We start from the raw sequence: 20,473 nt of genomic DNA, 5'->3' as shown, positions 1-20,473 counted from the left end.
TCCATCATCCCCTACGAGTTTCAGTAACTGTCAATAAGTGGATCTGCCCTCATTCTGTTATGACAAAATAATGGGTTTATACGTGTGTTGGAACTAAAAAAGTGGCAACTATTTATTCACAACCGTTAGACATGAGTTTCATGTTTGCACCTGTTACTGTCCTTCAAAGTAGTCACCAGCGTTGTGTAGAACCAGTTGCCAACAATGTGGAAGGCGTAGTATATGGTTAGCAGAGACTGTTCTGCTGATAGTGCGAATGGAGCGGTCTACCGCCTGTCGAATCTCTGGAACAGTTCTGAGGCTTGTGCCACAAAGTTGTTCCTTCATCTTCAGAATCTAATCAAAGTCACAAGGACTTAAGTCCGGGGAGTATGGTGGATGGTACAGTACTTCCCATTCCCATCGACCGAACAGAGCAACCTCAGGTTGCACTGCATGCGCCTGCACATTGTCATGCAAATTTATGGACGGGTTGCAAAGAAAATCTCTCCGCTTCTTTCACAAAGCTGGTCGCGGGTGATGCTCCAAAAACGAACAGTAATACTGTGTACTGACGGTCTGCTGTGGAGGAACCTAATGCGTTAGGATAACACCATCCCAATCGTACACGAGAATCACTATAACTTTCATCATACTGGGGTTCTGACGCACTTTCAAATTTCGCGGCAACCCATAATGACGCCATTCGTTTCAGCTTTGGCTCCTACGACGTGGTCCACGTCTCTTCCAGTGTTACGATACAGCGTAAAGGCGGGTCCACACTGAGCGCGCCGCGCCGCGCCGCGCTGCGCAAAACGGCCTTGCGCGGCTCTGCGCGCTCAGTGTGGACGGCGAACCGTGCTGCGCCGCGTCGTGCCGCAGTTTTCCGGCTGTTGTCGGTACATCAAAGGGAGTGGCGCGTTTGCGCGCGCTCAGTTTAGACGGGGCTTCGGCTCGCTCCATCTTCAGACTGTGCACGCGCTCCAACTGGAAAGGCCGGTTCCCACTAGAGCGCGGCAGCGCGTCGTGCGGCAACGGCAGCGGCAAGCGTTTTCCACTTTGACGCGGCGGCTCGCGGAATTGGCGTTCCCATCTGGAAGCGGCAGACGCTAGCGGTAGCCAATGACGAACAGCCACTGAGGTACGGGGTGGAACCCACCGAAACGACCGGTGTGTTTGAATAACTATATCTTATACCTACATGAAGGAAAGACGAAGTTGGGTGAAGACATAAAAAATTTTCATTTTCTGTACAATGTACTCTTTTACATATTTCATTATTCATGTTTTCTCATTTCAACATAAACAGATTTCATGAGTACCGTTCATGATTGTTCACTATCTCCTTACACATTGAAACAATGTAAGATAAAAGAGATTATTCAGATAGTTAAGCGAGACAAAAATTTAAAGTGTGATACGGTAGCAGGTACAGGAAAACACTAAAAACACAAAGGCTTGGGGGAAGGGATGAAAGTGGAAGCCACCTGATAGAATTTAGCACAGAGCACAATGTAATCATCGCCGGCACCTTGCTTAAGAATCATGAAAGAATAATACACACTTGGAACAAAGTTTTCGAAACCAGATTTTAAATTATAAGATATTTCCTGGTGCAGACGCAAACCTACAATAATTTACTGGTTACGAGCTGCGGTTTACAACTAAAGAGACAGTAAACGGTAGCAAATTAAGGAAATGGAACTTGAATAAGTCAAGACCCACAGTTTTTCGATAATCTTAAAGTTACCGTAATGCAACAACTGACTGAAACAGAGAAAGGAATCCGCTAGAATACGAATGGATATCTTTGAGAGAAAAAGTGGTGAATGCAGCAGAGTATGTGAACGGGAAGAAGGTACAGTAGAAATCGTTAGATAAAACGTGATATATTAAATTTGACACGAGGGAAATATATAAAAATGCAGCAAATAAAGTAGGCCATGGGAAATAGAAATGTCTAAACATGACGTTGACAGAAAGTCCAAAATTGCAATGCGATTTTGCACTTGGAAAACAGGGGAATGAAAATGAGAAAGAACAAAGAAAACTTTGCTCAAAGGAGAAGCAACTGCCAAGGACTCATCTGGCAAGCCAGAACTAAGCAAATAAGAGAAGGCTAGAAAGTGGAAGGAATATGTAGAGAGGAGAGGGGGAGGGGTTGTACAAACTAACATAAGCACAATGTTAGATTCCCGTGAAATGTCTGAACACGCAAGGCAATACTGATCCTACCACTTAGTTAAGTAGACACACTGAAGAACTGCGAAACTGTGTTTATAGCATTTGCATGTTTACAGAAAGATTTTGACAATCTTAATTAAAACATTCTTTGAAGCTCTAAAACATAGGGCCACAAGATTATCTACAACTTGTACAGAAACCAAACTGCATTTCTAAGACTTTAATGACTTGCAAGGGATGCAGTAATTGAGAAGGCAGAAGTAGAGAGGATATAAAATGAAGACTGTGAATAGCAACAAAAGCGTTCTGAAAAAGAAACTTTGTTCACATCGAATATAAATTCTAATGATTGGGTACAATTTTACAAAGGTATTTGTGTGGAGTGCAGCCTTGTATGTAAGTGAAACGTGGGTTTCGAACAGTTCTGTCAAGAAGACAATGGACGCTTTCAAAACGTGGTGATCAATAAGAATGCTGAAGATTAGATATGAGGATCGTGTAACTAAAGAAGAGGAACGGAATTAGAGCAGGAAGAGGAAGAGGAAATTACGGCACAACTTTGACTACAAGAGGGGTAAGTTGACAGGACATATTATGAGGCGTCAAAGAGTGAGGACAAAGGGGTTGGGTGGTAGTATTCTGATAATAATCATCTGTTGAAATGCTATTCTGCTATTTTATCGATTAATGTAAGCAGTGAATTTACTATTCCATGCACTTCTCCACGAAACATTTAAACCAGAACTGAAATCAGCTGAACACCAAATCTTTCAACCACTGTCTGACAACTACTGCATTCTCTTTCAACTTTCTATAACTATCACTGGCTAGCCACACACACATAAAGATATAAGGAGGACAGAAATAAACAAACATTAGTTTTCAGCATATAATTCTTTAGATTGGCAACATGCACATAAACAAACCAAACAGGAAGGGACATGAGGTGAACACACTGTAGTTATGACTTCAAATCAGTGTTTTCGGTGAAATGTCTACAGCTAGTGACAGAAGAAAAAAGAGCGAACATGAAAATGTGATTATGTTCCATAATCTAAGTTTTAGTTCAACCTCCAGCATGCGACCAGGTGAGGGGAAACGCAGATGTCCGCCAAAAACTCGATTCACTGTAAGTAATCAGTTGTTATTGTTGTGGTCTTCAGTCCTGAGATTGGTTTGATGCAACTCTCCATGCTACTCTATCCTGTGCAAGCTTCTTTATCTCCCAGTACCTACTGCAGCCTACATCCTTCTGAATCTGCTTAGTGTATTTATCTCTTGGTCTCCCTCTACGAGTTTTACCCTCCACGCTGCCCTCCAATACTAAATTGGTGATCCCTCGATGTCTCAGAACATGTCCTACCAACTGATCCCTTCTTCTAGTCAAGTTGTCCCACAAACTCCTCTTCTCCCCAATTCTATTCAATATTAGTTATGTGATCTACCCATCTAATCTTCAGCATTCTTCTGTAGCACCACATTTCGAAAGCTTCTATTCTCTTCTTGTCTAAACTATTTATCGTCCATGTTTCACTTCCATACATGGCTACACTCCATACAAGTACTTTCAGAAGCGACTTTCTGACACTTAAATCTATACTCGATGTTAACAAATTTTTCTTCTTCAGAAACGCTTTCCTTGCCATTGCCAGTCTACTTTTATATCCTCTCTACTTCGACCATCATCAGTTATTTTGCTCCCCAAATAGCAAAACTCCTTTACTACCTTAAGTGTCTCATTTCCTTATCTAATTCCATCAGCATTATCTGACTTAATTCGAATACATTCCATTATCCTCGATTTGCTTTTGTTGATGTTCATCTTATATCCTCCTTTCAATAGACTGTCCATTCCGTTCAGAGTAATCAGTTATTCACGTAAAAAAAGATGTGAACTGTTTTATAATCTGCAAGTATCACATATCAAAACAAAACTGAATCGTTCTAGATTCCACCGAAGATGCCTTAAAGTAAAAGGCGAAACGCGTCTTGAACCAATAAAGTACACTGGATTAAGAAAAAAACGTTTGTTACTTCCAAAGGAAATAATCAATAGCTGTAGATAATTAGCAAATTACATCTTATGACATACCAGCAAATTAGTCTCGTTTTAACTTCTCATTACACACGCTATTAAATGCTGTTTAAAAAAATTCATCTATCCCTTCCGAAAAAACTGTAGTTTCTTTCATATCTTGGTAGTTAAACAGATTTTGGATATTTATCATGCGACGAAATACATGAGTTTTTACAAGTTATCGTTTGCAAAAAAACACGTTTCGATTTCTTGAACCGTTTACGAAATTTGCAGTTGATACAACCACATGGTTTACGACGAGCAGGACGAAAGTATCGGTCGCGTCGCGAGCGATCCGCGCGCGGTCACCGCACAGCCCGTCCGCCGACATATCATTCAATATCTCGAGAACGGTGATAGCTATCGTTCTGCTCTCAGCTTTAAAAACAATTTCGATATGTTGACTAAATTTCATACGCAATAATGTATTACCTAAAATGAACTGTACGCAAAGTCCACGCAATGCGTTTTTACCTCTGCACACTCATTCAAATTTCGTGTAAAGGTTTACGTAAATGCGATACAGCAAGTAACCACGACGAATTACGAAAAGCTATTCGCTCCTTTATCGAGAGAAGATATCAGGCTGTAACATGCCCAAGAATCAAATTTTTCTACCGAATAGTTTGCTTGGAATCGGATGATAAGTATTTCATAGCTGCCGCCGCGTCCGCGCCAGCCGGGGGTCCGTACCTGACGTCACGCTCAGCGCGTTCTGTGATTGGCGGCGCGCACCTGGAGCGCGGCACGCGGCAGCGGAAGCGGTTCGACATGGTCAAACCGCGACACAGAGGTCGCCGCGCCTTGCCGATGACGCCATTTCCATGGCAACCACGCCGCTGACGCGCGGTTTTGACGCGCGGCAGCCCTAGTGGGAACCGGCCTGAACACAGTGCGCGCCTCGGAGCGGCGCGGCGGGGCGCGGACGGCGCTCTCCCCTCTGCTACAGCTGTGCGCGGGATGCAGCAGTGTGGCGCAGCACGGCGCGGAGCGGCGCGGCGCGCTCAGTGTGGACCCGCCTTAAGAAAGCACTTTTTGCGCAACCAACCCATCATTTTGTTCGACAATGCGCGGGCGGATACAGTGCAGGCTGTGGCTGCTCTGTTCGGTCGATGGGACTGGGAAGTACCGTACCATCCATCGTACCCCCTGGACTTAAGTCCTTGTGACTTTGAATTGATTCCGAAGATGAAGGAACCACTTCGTGGCATTCGCTTCAGAACTGTTCCAGAAATTCGACAAGCAGTATATCGCTCCAGTTGCACCATCAACAGAACAGGCTCTGCTAACGGTATACAATGCCTTCAACATCGCTGCCAACAGGTTCTACACGACGCTGGTGACTACTTCGAAGGACAGTAGCAGGTGTAAACATGTAACTCTTTGTATCGGTTGTGAATAAATAGTTGCCACTATTTAAGTTCCAACCCTCGTATGTCAACTAAGTATATAAATACTTTCTAAAGTGTCAAAATGTTTGGAAACAATGCTTAGGGATATCATTCTAGCATTCAGCCGTCTCCTCATAATCAATTATTTGTGATAGATTAACACACCATCGCTTGAGGTGACGACATAGATTATAAAGTATTGAAAGTGAGAGTATGAACTCGCTGAGGTTCGAATTACTGCAGAGCAGTCATTACTGTAAAGATAGATATTTGTTTTCTATCAGTATAACGATAATAATTCTGCACTTTTGTCTTTGAGACTAAATACAACCGTGAAATGGAAGTTTATTTAGGGCTTAGGGATTTAAAACTTCTCTTTACTCTCATTAAAATCCTATGTAGGTATAACAGCGTTTGTATTATTGAGTAATAACTGTTCTGTACAATAGTACAATGTTTGGTTACAAAACTAAGGAACCTACCGGTAAAACAAATGTATATTTACAGCACTCGTGACCTATCAGAACATCGACTAACTCTGAAAATAAAAACAGCAGAACTGTTGAAACAAAATTTCTTTTCCAACATACTTCAGTGTATTGCAGATAACATAAAAATTTACAAATAATGCTCTTCACAATACAATAAGTACTTTGTACTGACTGCAGTTGCCAGATATTTCAGTATTACCTCTAATTTAATATGAGCTCATGCAGCATCTTGCAGAGCCTGAAATACGGTTCAAACGATTCTGAAATTGATTTTTCTCATTCGAAAACGATTTTCGAAAGAAACGTCATTCTCAGGAGATAACTCCCTTATTGCTGTATTGGATGTTCCAAAATGAGTCCTACAAGATGCCCATTTCCTTAGCCAAGCAGTATAAAGTGCTGCAGTCATGGTCTGTGCACCTGGTCCCAGCGGAGGTTTGAGTCCTCCCTCGGGCATCGGTGTGTGTGTTTGTCTTTAGAATAATTTAGGTTAAGTAGTGTGTAAGCTTAGCGACTCATGACCTTAGCAGTTAAGTCCCATAAGATTTCACACATATTTTAACATTTTTTTGCCCATTTCCCTATCCAAATCTGTGTGATTGATTAATGTTCATCAACTTCACTATAAGGTCTTTGGCTGAAAACTCCTAAACTCCCTCATGAATAATTTCACTTGTCGCCAACTTGAAAGTCGCGTAAGTAGCGTTTTCAGCTTCGACGTGTGGAAACACTAATGTGTATGTAAACGTAGTGTAATACTCATCAACCTCAAGATAAGAGTACTCACTGATTTTGATTAATTAAAAAAAAGGCTAACAATAGATGCTTATTTTTAGGAACTCTGAAAACTACTTGCAAAGGTTGATCTGCGTTTAGAAAGACTGGGCAGAACATCACCTCATTCATCTTATCTCCCCTGAATAAATGCCGTTCGAAAACGCCACCACATTAAGCATCTTTCGAAAACGCGTCCCTATGGGGAGAAATGTTGTAATTACGAAAAGCGTAATATTGATGGTTAAAGATGTATTTTAATTGAAGACATTTGTTTGGAAAAGAAGCGTCATAGAATGAATAACTCATAGACTTTCTTTTATGCACTTTGTAAATGGCTGAGACTAAGTTACCTTTTAATTCTGTTGCTAATGTTTTAGTATTTTCTATGCTTTTTATTCTGGATGGTAGTTACCTTTACCAGATCATCAACACGTGCGTATTTATTCGCTTTTGCGTGTTTCATACTTAATTTTCACATTATTAACGATTGCAACTGACACTCAAGAGAGAGAGAGAGAGAGAGAGAGAGAGAGAGCACTCGGTAAGGAACATGGAATATTATAGAAGGAACATACTTCTGTCAGCTTAATAACGAAGTTCCGAAATATAACATGAAGGCAAGAAAAAAAAGTCGAATATAGCAGGATGCATCTCACCTTCATGGGTACCATGCAGTTTGTGACCAACCCTTATAATCACTACACCATAATTCAGCAATGGTGTTCCACCCTTTATACTGATGCTAACATCGCATGAAGGCGTTAACAGCCGATATGTCATTATGTGACGTTTGTATGTAACAACCCATAGCAAATTTGATGTGCTTTTATATATCTTCAATATGCCATTGCCCTTGCCTTGAAACGGCGTACTTTCATAACACGGAAATTATGATACGAAATTACGGGATGCAGTATGGTGTTTCCCCAGCACCCATCATCGAATGTTAAAGATAGCTGATAGCAGTTTCTGCGGTCTTTGACAAATTCGTGTGACGCCAAAATGACGTCATATTTGTGAATTGTAGGCTACCCTCCAAAAATAACGCACAGTTGCTGGACTTCAACCAATAACAGTGCTTAAAATTTCATACTGTATCAGTGTTCTTATGTGAGGCGCTGGATGCTATTTGTGATACCCTTACGTCTCATTTGAAGGACAGTGATATAACATTTGTCCCTCTTGCAGTTGTCAATAGTGAAAGACAGTGATATAATATTGTCACTCACGCAGTTTTCAACAGTAAAAATAAATTCATTTTTTACCTAATTTTGAAATCAACTGAAGACTGGATTACAACTCGTTGGTTTTAAAAATGACGTAATATTCAAGTCATAGATGCTAATTTGTTTACTTCTGAGCATGGAAGATAAAAAAGCATGGCGGTAAAAAAGGAGGGATATGGTGATATAGACTTATGCTGTACTCTGTTTTGAAACCAGAGTGGGCGTGGCCTGCCCCAAAACCACAAGACATTAGCAGACTACTGTTTACAGTTGCTTCTTGTTCATTATTTCTGTCTCGTACACGCAACAACTGTTTTAAATACTGTAAATTACAGTGCTCATGTGATAAACATAGTGTCAGAAAGCACTTTCGAATGTTTTCTGCTCTGGAATGCGTGTTTACTCTAGTAACATGACACATTTGGCCCAATTAGTGTAAGTTGTTTTTTGTTAATATATTTCGAATAATCAAGAAGAGGAGGAATCGAAGTGAATAGCATGCATCTGTAATCTACTCAGTTCCACGTTTACTGTATATGTATCGTTAACAAATGAAGCTGGAACTCTGAAACCAATTATTGTTTGATCACTGGTACTGCTTCTTGTTTGTTACATTTTCAGCTCTCAACTCGTATGCACAACTTTCTAGTATTCACGCTTGCGAAAAATTTACCTAGGGCATAAACGTATGCAATGAGACAAGAAGCACGGCATGCTATTGCATTTTGTGCATGTCAACAGAATGAACGATTATTGGAATTGCAAAGAAACAGAGCTGCAGAGAGGCATGCAGAATATTGTTCTTGTTTTATTCGATTGTCAGTGTATTAGTCCCACTGTAATTTAGACATGTTCTCACTCTGAAATCTTGCCTATGCTGCATCATTCAATGAGTGACCAATAACAAATTTTAACGTGTATAAAAACGTATAACTTTTTTAAAACATGTTCCAGCATTGTGAAAAAGTATAAGGGCCGATTGTATAAAGCATTTAACCTTAGATTAAGACAGAAAATGGCCTTAGATCAAGCTTAACCTGGAAATCTGCGTTGTATAAACGTTAATCCTAGATCATATCACAGTGAAGTCAGAACATATTTGACTGACGAAAATACACAGTTCAAAGTCAGGGACAGGTCTAATCGTCAATTCATAGTGTAGTGAAACTACGATTCATCGCTTTTGTTTTTTGCAGATACCCATGAAACAACAAAAAAAGTTATTATTAATACAAAAATGGCAAGTAATTATGTGGTCACACCATTCCAACGCCGCTGATTCTTAAAATACTTTTTTTCGATCTGGAAGGTTAGGTTACGGAAATTACCAGCTGTCATGTATACGTAAGGATCAATCTCGTAGCAGCAGAGTAAGAAATGAAAATTCGAAATATTTGCAGTGGACAGTTGAGTACGAAAATTTTTGACAGGAGCCAATAACGATTCAACATCACTTATAATGTCCTCTTTTGGCTCATGTAGCAGTAACCATGCAATTCGTATAAAATTGTTGTTAATGTAAAATGACTTCTTCCACCTCATTGCAATTTACTGTGCAAATGATACATAAATCATGCCCTTAAACTGCTATAATTCCAAGTGTATTGATAAACAGAATATAAGCAAGTATTTTGAAACACGCTAACTACGTCAACCTACATCATTCATTTCGATGTACCTCCATGAAATATATAGATAAAACTTGACAAGCAAAGGAATATAGTAGAGAGAAAACAAGTCATGGATATATATCACATTATTCATATTTCAAACGTAACGTTACACTACCTCTGTTTTCACAGTAGAAAGTCCTATCTTTCTGTTGATCTATGTAGGTCTACATCTAGATCTGCATCTACATGGATACTCTGCAAATCACATTTAAGTACCTGGCAAAGGGTTAATCGAATCACCTTTACAATCTCTATTATTCCAATCTCGTATAGTACACGGAAAGAACGAACACCTACATCTTTCTGTATGAGCTCTGATTTTCCTTATTTCATCGTGGTGCTCGTTTCTTCCTATGTAGGTCGGTGTCAACAAAATATTTGCGCATTCGGAGGAGAAAGTTGGTGGCTGGAATTTCGTGAGAAGATTCTGTCGCAACGAAAAACGCTTTTCTTTTTATAATGTCCAGCCCAAATCCTGTATCATTTCAGTGATGCTCTCCCCCATATTTCGTGATAATACAAAACGTGCTGGCCCTTCTTTGAAATTTTTCAATGTATTCTGTCAGTCCTATCTGGTAAGGATGCCATACCATGCACCAGTATTCTAAAAGAGGACAGACAAGCATAGTGTAGTCAGTCTCCTTAATAGATCTGTTACATTTTCCAAGTATCCTGCTAATAAAACGCAGCCTTTGGTTAGCCTTCCTCACAACATTTTCTACGTTTTCCTTCCAATTTAAGTTGCTTGTAATTGTAATTCCTAGGTATTTAATTGCATTTAGGGTCTTTAGATTTGACTGATTTATCATGTAACCGAAGTTTAATGAATTCCTTTTAGCATTCATCTGAATGACCTCACACTTTTCGTTATTTAGGGTCAACTGCCAATTTTTGCACCATTCAGATATCTTTCCTAAATCGTTTTGCAATTTGTTTTGATCTCCTAATGACTTTATTAGTCGATAAGCGACAACGTCATCGGCAAACAACCTAAGACAGCTGCTTAGATTGTACCCCAAATCGTTTATGCAGATAAGGAACAGCAAAGGGCCTATAACACTATCTTGGGGAAGGCCAGAAATCACTTCTGTTTTACTCGATGACTTTCCGTCTATTACTACAAACTGTGACTTCTTTGACAGGAAATCACAAATCCAGTCACATAACTGAGACAATATGCCATAAGCACGCAATTTCACTACAAGGCGCTTGTGCAGTACAGGGTCAAAAGCCTTCCGGAAATCCAGAAATACGGAATCGATCTGAAATCCCTTGTCAATAGCACTCAACATTGCATGCGAATAAAGAGTTAGTTGTGTTTCACAAGAACGATGTTTTCTTAATCTATGTTCACTGTGTGTCATCAGACCGTTTTCATCGAGGTCAACTGAAGAATAGGATATTAGTGCTAGCGAAAGCAAAAACAAGCTACATATGTAAGATTGCCATGGAATATCTCTGTTGCAATATATAGGTTGTAACCTGTATTTCAGGCGACCTACACAGTTTAAGTGAAGTACAGGATACAAATTTTATGTATGCCGGTTTTTGACCTATATAGGTCAACTGAAGAATGGGATACTAGTACTAGCGAAGACGAAAAAAGGCAACAAACGTAAGATTTCTATCCTGTACTTCAGCTGATCACATGAAGAGTTGGATACTAGTACTAGCGATAGCTAAAATAGCGACAAACGTAAAACATGCATCCTGTAGTTCAGATGACCTTTATAGGTGAATTGAAGAGTAGGATACTAGTAATAGCGAAGGCGAAAAAAGAGACAAACGTAAAATTTGTATCCTGTACTTCAGCTGACCCAAACAATTCAACTGAAGAATAGGATGCTAGTAGTAGCGAAGGCAAAAAATGTGACAAACATAAAATTTGTATGCTGTTCTTCAGCTGATCCGTAAATCTCAACTCAGGAATAGGGTACTAGTAGTAGCGAAGGGGAAAAACCGACAAAAGCAAAACTTGCATCTTGCGCTTCTGCTGAACTTCATAGCACAACTGTTATGTATGTCGTTTTGCTTGCATTCGCTAGTACTAGTATGCTATTCTTCAGTTGATCTACATACTACATGATAGGAATCAACCGCAGAAGAAACAGCAATTGGAATGACTCACTATAAGATAAAGGTATAATTCAAAATGTGTACACCAACGATTTAAAATTACCACAAGTGACAAAAGTGTATGCAATATCTCTCTCTTAATAACACATTCATATATTTTTTTATTTACGAATATGACACTTTGCTACAGACGATAACAGATTTATTATCTATAGCTCGAAAATAAACAAACTAATGTCTATGACTAAAATAGGACATCATTGGTCAAAGCTGATGTGTTGTATCCCATTCTTTGGTTGACCCCTGTTGGTTGTCGTTTCAAAGGATTTGTGTACACGTTTTAATTTACCAACGTATTCCCCATGCGTAAAGAATACCATACCAATGCCAGTTTCGTCGTTCCTTTCGTCATGGGTAATACAAGTATCCTATTTTTCAGTTGGCCTTAATAGATGAAATAGAGCACAAAATATCAGTGTTTTAAGTGTCGTTTTCCACACATTAGGTAATATATGTCAACTGAAATAAAGGATACCAATGTTAGAGGTCTCATTTTTTCTGCAACAGGTAATATCTGTGTCAACTGAAGTACTGCTTAGCAAGGTAAGAGTTGTAGTTTTCTTCACAATAGGTAATTTATAGGTCTGCAGAAGAACAGAATACTAATATTAAAAACAGTATGTTGTTTTCTTCGACATGGGTAATATTAATATCCTGTTCTTCAGTTGACCTACACAGATCACTCACAAATAGAGCGATGAAAAAACGACTGTTTATATGTCTCCATATGAGCCTGTCGGGTTCAGCTAAACTGGTGGCTGTCCGACCTTTGCTTAACGCGATTCAGAAGAATGAAGACCTTCCGTTGAGCAACAATATCTTTATTGTGAGCGCGTATCTGACGACGCCCGGCATGCATGGACAGATCGGAGCTATAAAATTTGCTTCCGGCCTATACAGAGGATCCTTAATCCTCGGAAACTTCCGTAGTTAGGAGAGGAAACAGTACTCGTCCACACAAGTCAGGAGGCACGGAACTACTCACTAACTCAAAAAACAAGGAATAATAACAATAAACAGAACGTATATAAAAGCTAGAAAACACAGCGCCTCTAGAGGCTGAGCGCGGAACTACACTGACGTCGTGTACAGTAATTACGACCGCACAGCACTGCACTGACACACGCGTACAGCACACAAACACACACACACCGGCGAGCTTGAATTAGCGCGCGGGAGCGTCGCTACATCAGCCCCCCGGGCGGAAGCGGAGCGTCGGCGTCGAGATACCGCGCCGGAAAGTGCACCCGACGTCCAGAACGGGTCGTCCTCGTCGGAGGAGGAGGAACAACGTCAGGAGGCGGATGTTGTGCTGCGTTGGGCGGCGGATGTTGAAGAGCCGGCGCCGGAGATGTGGCGTCAGTGTCTGGAACAGCGGTAGGTGGATGCCTACGACGAGGTGCCGCTAGTGGGGTGTCAGGAAAAACAAACGCGGGTGTAACCCGATTCAACGCAACAGTCGTGGTTTTGCCGTTCACTAGGATATCAATGGTGTGGGCACTGCGCCGTAGCACTTCATGTGGACCAGAATGAGGAGCTTGTAGAGGCGGTTTAACGCCCTCAGTGCGGAGCATGACGTGACGGCATTGTTCCAGGTCCTGGTGCACGAAAGTGGGCGGCTTGCCATGACGTGTGGCTTTCGGAGGGCGAATCTTTGATACATGGTCCCTCAATCGTCGCAAGAAATCCGGCTGGCCAGTAGCAACTGTCTCTGTGGCATCAGCGTCTACAAAGTCACCAGGAAGGCGCAGTGTTTCTCCATAAACCAGTTCCGCCGCTGACGACCCCAGGTCTGGTTTGAAAGTCGTCCGTAAGCCTAACAAGACCACTGGTAGTGCGGTTGTCCAGGTTTCTTCGTGGCACATCAGCGCGGCCTTCAAACAACGGTGCCAGCGTTCGATCATTCCGTTGCTTGCTGGGTGATAACTTGTGGTCTTATGGTGGGTGTAACCACAAAACTTGGCCAGCTGTGAGAACAGGTCTGATTCAAATTGCCGTCCGCGGTCAGTGGTAATATGTAGTGGGCATCCAAATCTTGCCAACCAAGTCATTGCAAAAGCGGAAGCTAATGTGTCTGCTGTGATATTATCCACCGGCACTGCCTCCGGCCAACGCGTAAAACGGTCGATCATTGTAAACAGATATCTTTGCCCGTTCGAAGGTGGAAGTGGTCCGACTACATCTAAATGAACGTGGGCAAAGCGGGCGGTGGTATCCGGAAAACCGCCGATCGGTGCGTGTACATGGCGGTTAATCTTGCAGCGTTGGCACTGAAGACAAGATTGGACCCACTCGCGGCACTCTTTTTGCATGCCTGGCCACACGAAACGTTGCGATACTAGGCGGAATGTCGGGCGTACCCCGGGATGGCACAATCCATGTACTATATCAACGGCTTGTCTTCTAAAAGCCGGCGTCAGAAAGGGACGAGGTCGGCCGCGAGAAACGTCGCAGTATAGCTGTGTATCTTCCCCCGGAACATCAACGAGTTTCAGTTGCAATGCGGAAGCCGTGTCTTTAACATAGGCAAGGAGTTCTTCGTCGTCTCTCTGTGCCTGTGCCAGTGCAGGAAAGTCTATGGTACTGGAAACACTGCTGATCCGTGAAAGGCAATCCGCAACAATGTTGTCGATCCCAGAAATATGTCTAATGTCGGTAGTAAATTGGGCCACGAAGTCAAGGTGATGAAATTGACGGGGAGAGCAGTTGACACTATTCCGACGGAAGGCGAACGTGAGTGGCTTGTGGTCTGTATATATCGTGAAAGTTCGCGCTTCCACTTGGGGGCGAAAATATTTCACTGCCTGGTATACTGCCAGGAGCTCACGGTCATATGTGCTCCATTTTCTCTGTGCAGGCGAAAGCTTGTGGGAATAATATGCCAGTGGCTGCCATGCGTTGTCGGACCATTGTTGTAACGCGGCACCGATCGCCGTCTGGCTCGCATCTACGACAATTGCTAATGGCGCGTCGAGCCGTGGGTGTGCGAGAAGCGCCGCGTCGGCCATGCTCCTCTTTGTTGCCTCGAACGCAGAACACATGTCCTCTGTCCACTGTATCAGAGACTTGCTATTTACTTTAGGGCCTGATAATCCCGCCGTCAAAGGTTCCTGCAGCTCCGCAGCGTGAGGAAGGTGTCGTCGATAAAAATTGAGCATCCCCAAAAAACGACGTAATTCTTTGATCGTAGTTGGTCGGGGTAGCAGCAAGATAGCGTCCACCATCTCGGACAGAGGAAGAGAGCCTTCAGCAGAAATCTTATGGCCAAGAAATGTCACCTCTGACTGCCCAAAAACACACTTGGCCACGTTCAAGACGACACCGTAACGCTCCAATCGCTCGAAAATCTCTCGCAGATGTTGTCGGTGTTGATCGCGGTCAGCAGAGAACACTAACACATCGTCCAGGTAGGCGAAACAGAACGGCAGCCCCTGGAGAACCGAGTCTATAAACCTTTGCCAGGTCTGAGCGGCATTGCGTAAACCGAAAGTCATAAATTTGCTTTCAAATAAACCGAAAGGCGTTATTATTGCAGTCTTTGGAATGTCGTCATTGGCCACCGGAATCTGTGTATACGCTTTAGCGCAGTCCAGAACTGTGAACACCGTGGCACCATGTAAAGCGTGATTATAATCCCTCAGTAACGGAACGGGATATCTGTCCGGCACTGTTCGCGCGTTAAGCGCACGGTAGTCACCGCATGGGCGCCAAGCTCCACCCTTCTTCGGAACACGATGTAATGCGGAGGACCACGGGCTCTTAGATGGCCGCATTATGCCCTCGCGAATCAAGGCGTCAAATTCTGCCTTCGCTATCTTCAATCGGTCCGGAGCGAGACGCCTAGGTCGGCATGCTACTGGGGGACCATCAGTCGTTTGAATGTGATGCACCGTGTCATGTGGTATGAACCTGGGAGCGCCGGGCGGCCTGGTCAAGTTCGGATAGTTAGGCAGTAATTCAGTGTACTCACCCTCCGTAGCATGGACCAACTTGGCACTGTGCGTTGCGGTGTTGCGACGGAAACCCGTGACTGCTAAGCCAGTGACGCTGTCTACCAAGCGTGCGTTCGCGACGTCCGGCAGCAGGTGGTAGTGCGCGAGGAGATCAGCCCCGACTATCGCCTCCGTGACGTCAGCCACTGTAAAATTCCACTCGTACGCGCGACGTAGGCCGAGATTAAGCTCCATCCTCTGTGTGCCATATGTTGCGATGGAAGAATTGTTGGCAGCCGTCAGACGGAAGGCAGTTGGCGGCCGGCAACGATGTATGGCTGTTCGTGGTATGATACTCAGGTCCGACCCAGTGTCAATTAAAAACTTAACGCCGGAACTCCTATCGGTAACGAACAGGGGCTTGGAGGATAACTGGCAGTCGGTTGCGCCTATTGTCGACCGCCGGTGGCGTTTGGGTGCGAGCATGGCGATGTGCACTTCCTTGCCTGATCGCCGAATCGTCGGTACTACCAGCACAACGGTACCTCGCCTTGCGGAGTGGTAGTACCGCCGGAAGATCTGCTTCTCGAACGCCGCCGTCTGTATCGGCTTCTTCTATTATTGTCGTCGTCACGTGCCAGCAGCGCACTTACCTGGGCGCACAAAAGCTCAACCTTGGCAGCGAGAGAATCATGGTCGGCTCGTGCTACAGACGCGGTACTGTTTGCACTGTTGTCCAACGCCGCGACTGCGCTGACCGGAGCCGGTGTGATCGCGTCCTGAATCCGGTCTGCTAGCTACGCCACGTCATCCAGCGGCATGTCCGTTTGTGAGGCGATTATGGCTTTTATTTGCGGCGGCAACCTACTGCTCCACAGTGTTCTGAGCAGACTGTCTGGCACAGTAACGGTGTCAACTTTGCTGCGTAGATGTCGCAGGTATTGAGAAGGCTTCCTGTCGCCAATTTCTTCCTGTGTCAGAACCTGACGTATCCGGTCCTCTTGCGACGCGGCCACCCGTCGAATCAACTCTGATTTTAGCCTGGCATAAGCTTCAGCCTCGGGCGGTGCTGTGATTATGTCCTGAACCTCGGCTGCATAACGTTGGTCGAGTTGGCTCACAATCAGCGCAAATTTAGTTGCTTCGACCGTTATTCCAGCGCAGCTAAAACTTGCCTCTGCCTGCGCGAACCAGAGTACCGGGTTGTCGGGCCAGAACGGCGGCAAACGGACTGCAATCCTGGAGACGGCCTGCTGTTCGGTCATTATGTGCTCGTTACTTGCGTAGCTCACGGCTGCTTCTTCTTAATCACGTCGGTCTCTGTTTGAATCACGTCGGGCTCTGCTTGAATCACGTCGGGGTCACCACTTGTCGGGTTCAGCTAAACTGGTGGCTGTTCGACCTTTGCTTAACGTGATTCAGAAGAATGAAGACCTTCCGTTGAGCAACAATATCTTTATTGCGAGCGCGTATCTGACGACGCCCGGCATGCATGGACAGATCGGAGCTATAAAATTTGCTTCCGGCCTATACAGAGGATCCTTAATCCTCGGAAACTTCCGTAGTTAGGAGAGGAAACAGTACTCGTCCACACAAGTCAGGAGGCACGGAAATACTCACTAACTCAAAAAACAAGGAATAATAACAATAAACAGAACGTATATAAAAGCTAGAAAACACAGCGCCTCTAGAGGCTGAGCGCGGAACTACACTGACGTCGTGTACAGTAATTACGACCGCACAGCACTGCACTGACACACGCGCACAGCACACAAACACACACACACCGGCGAGCTTGAATTAGCGCGCGGGAGCGTCGCTACAAGCCCTAATTTCTTGTATGTTATCTTCTTGGTCCCAACCTGCAGTTTATATTGGTAGCAGTAGACTCATTTGGTAGTCAGCTTTCAAATGCTGGTGCTCTAAATTTTCTCAATTGTGTTCTTCAAAAAGAACATCACCTTTCCTTCAGGGATTCCTATTTGATTTCCCAAATCATCTCCATAACATTTGTTGTTCATACCTATCTGTAACAACTTTAGCAGCCCAACTCTGAACTGTTTCAATATCCTCCTTCAATCTGACCTAGTATGGATCCCAAACACTCAAGCAGTAAGTCATACCAGTGTCCTATGTGCGGTCTCCTTTGCAGATGAACCACACCTTCCTAAAATTCTCCCAATAATCCGAAGTCGATCATTAGTCTTCCATATCACAGTCCTAACCTGCTCATTCCATATCATATAGCTTTGCAATGTTATGCCCAAATACTTAAATGAAGTGACTGAGTCAAACAGAACACTAATAATGTTCTATCTGAATATTACAGGTTTTCCTACTCATCTGCATTATCTTACATTTTCCCACGTTTAGATCTAGCTACGATTCATCACACCAACCAGAAACTTTGTCGAAGTCATCAACTTCCAAGCCATACCCTACACCACAGCATCGTCAGCAAGCAACTGTGGAATGCTGCCCACTCCATCCGCCAAATCATTTATGTATATAGAGAACAACAGTGATCCTATCATACTTCCCTGGGCTACTTCTGACAGTACCCTTGTCCCTGCTGAACCCTCGCCGTCGAGGACAACATACTTGATTCTAATGTTAGGTATGTTGTTTCTTTCACTGTTGGCAATACTAGTATCTTCTTCTTCAGTTGACCTTTATAGTTCATCTGAAGAAGAGGGCACTGAATTCAGCATGTTGTCCTTTTCACCACTGGTAATACTAGCGTTTGGTTGGTTGCTTTTTCGTTCATGGATAACATTGCTATCCTCTTCCTCAGTTGAAGAACATGATATCAGTGTTCAGTCTGCCGTATTCTTCGTGTAATGTACTATGTCTTCCTGCTATTTTTGTTAGTATTTTCTTTTTTTGCTATGTCTCCAGTTCTGTTTTTAGATCGTACCCACTTGAACCTCCCCGAGTCTCACGTCTGTCCTGTTACTTTCATTTATTTTCAGACTCTGGTAAATCGTGCATTCTTTTTTCTTTCTTTATTTAAGATTCTGGGTCCATGTAATGTACGATCTCTGTTCTCTGTGCTACATTTCTGTTTTTAGTTACATTATAAGATTATGTTAAAAGTATACATACACGTAATGTAGTCTGCTTTTTCTGTTCTCTTTGCTACATTTCTTTGTTTCTGAACCAGTGATTTCTGTAACATACATAGTATAGAGATCACTGTTGGGAACAATCGATTATGCTTTCAAATGCTGGTCACCTATTATTATCTGTGGCTTACTTAGGACTGTTAACCCTCATTAGAATCGTATATATACATAACAGTGTTCATATTGGCACTATTATTGAGTAATGCCTTTTTGTACAGTAGTTCAGTGTTTGGTTATGAAATTAAGTACCGTGCCAGTAAAACCTATCAGAACATCACCTAACTCTGAAAACAGAAACAAATCAGAACTGTTGAAACAAAAACTGTACTTTCTGATGTACCTTCAGTTTCTTGTAGATTTAGGAATGTAGATTAAAAATAATGCTCGTTGTTATACAGTACACACATTACAGTGACTGCAGTTGTCAGATATCTCAATATTATTTGTAATTTAATGGGGGTGTGGCACAGCACGAATTGAATCCCATCCTTCAATATAACCCTTTGTGCAGTTATTCAGTCATTACGTTTACTGAATTACAATCAGTATCTTGACTTACATTTCCTTAGCATAGCAGAAATAATTTTACGTTGAGCCCCCAGAAACATTCTGTCCAACATTTCACAGATTCACTGGCCAGAGTTGTAACAGGATTTATCCTGTAAATATGCATCAATTATCAGAATCTAAATATAGTCACAGTGTTTCAGATGCCTTTATGAACTCCAGATCACCAGGTTTCATTGTTTATGGAAGGAATCGATCTTGCATGAAACTAAAACTGAGCTGTTATTTGGTCAATAGGCCTAATATGTGTCTACCTATAATGTAATTTTTTGTACACTTGACTTGCTCTTAATCACAATATATTTATGCCTTTTGCAGTTACTATATAGATTTTTCATAATCTCATTCCTCCTATAGGCATAATTTTTGACTCCTTGCAAGTTTGTAAATAAGATGAATAAAGATAATTTTATGCTGCACTTGACATGCTTTAGACTTTTTGCTATCGCTGTTTCTAGGAACTTGTACTAAAACATGAGATGCACAGTATTTTATGTACATTTTTTTGAGTTCAGTGACAACAAATTACGTACGTCAGTGGAATTTTTATTAACTGCTGTTACCAGTTTTTTGTGTGCACATAAAAGAGTCACAAACGTTTATGAAAGCATTTATTTTATTTAATCTATCTAGATGCAACTGATACAGCGTGAATATTACTTGCTGCTGAAGTCTGTAGCAATGCCCTTTACTGTTCGTGGCTCAGATAACATCAACCTCATAAAAAGTCACAATATAAATTTTTCATCGTCAATCCTTTCACAAATACAATTTTTACTGTCTGCAAGTTCATAAATAACCGACTCCTAAGACATATTTACTGGTGCAATACTGTAATATACATCTACAGCGATATGAAACTTAACACAACTTATATTTTTATTGACAGCTTGTACTGAGAGCGAATGGAAGAAA

Source organism: Schistocerca americana, chromosome 8 (assembly GCF_021461395.2).
Source record: "Schistocerca americana isolate TAMUIC-IGC-003095 chromosome 8, iqSchAmer2.1, whole genome shotgun sequence".
Taxonomy (NCBI): domain Eukaryota; kingdom Metazoa; phylum Arthropoda; class Insecta; order Orthoptera; family Acrididae; genus Schistocerca; species Schistocerca americana.
The sequence above is the reverse complement of the archived record's forward strand: the minus strand, read 5'-3'. Positions refer to the sequence as shown.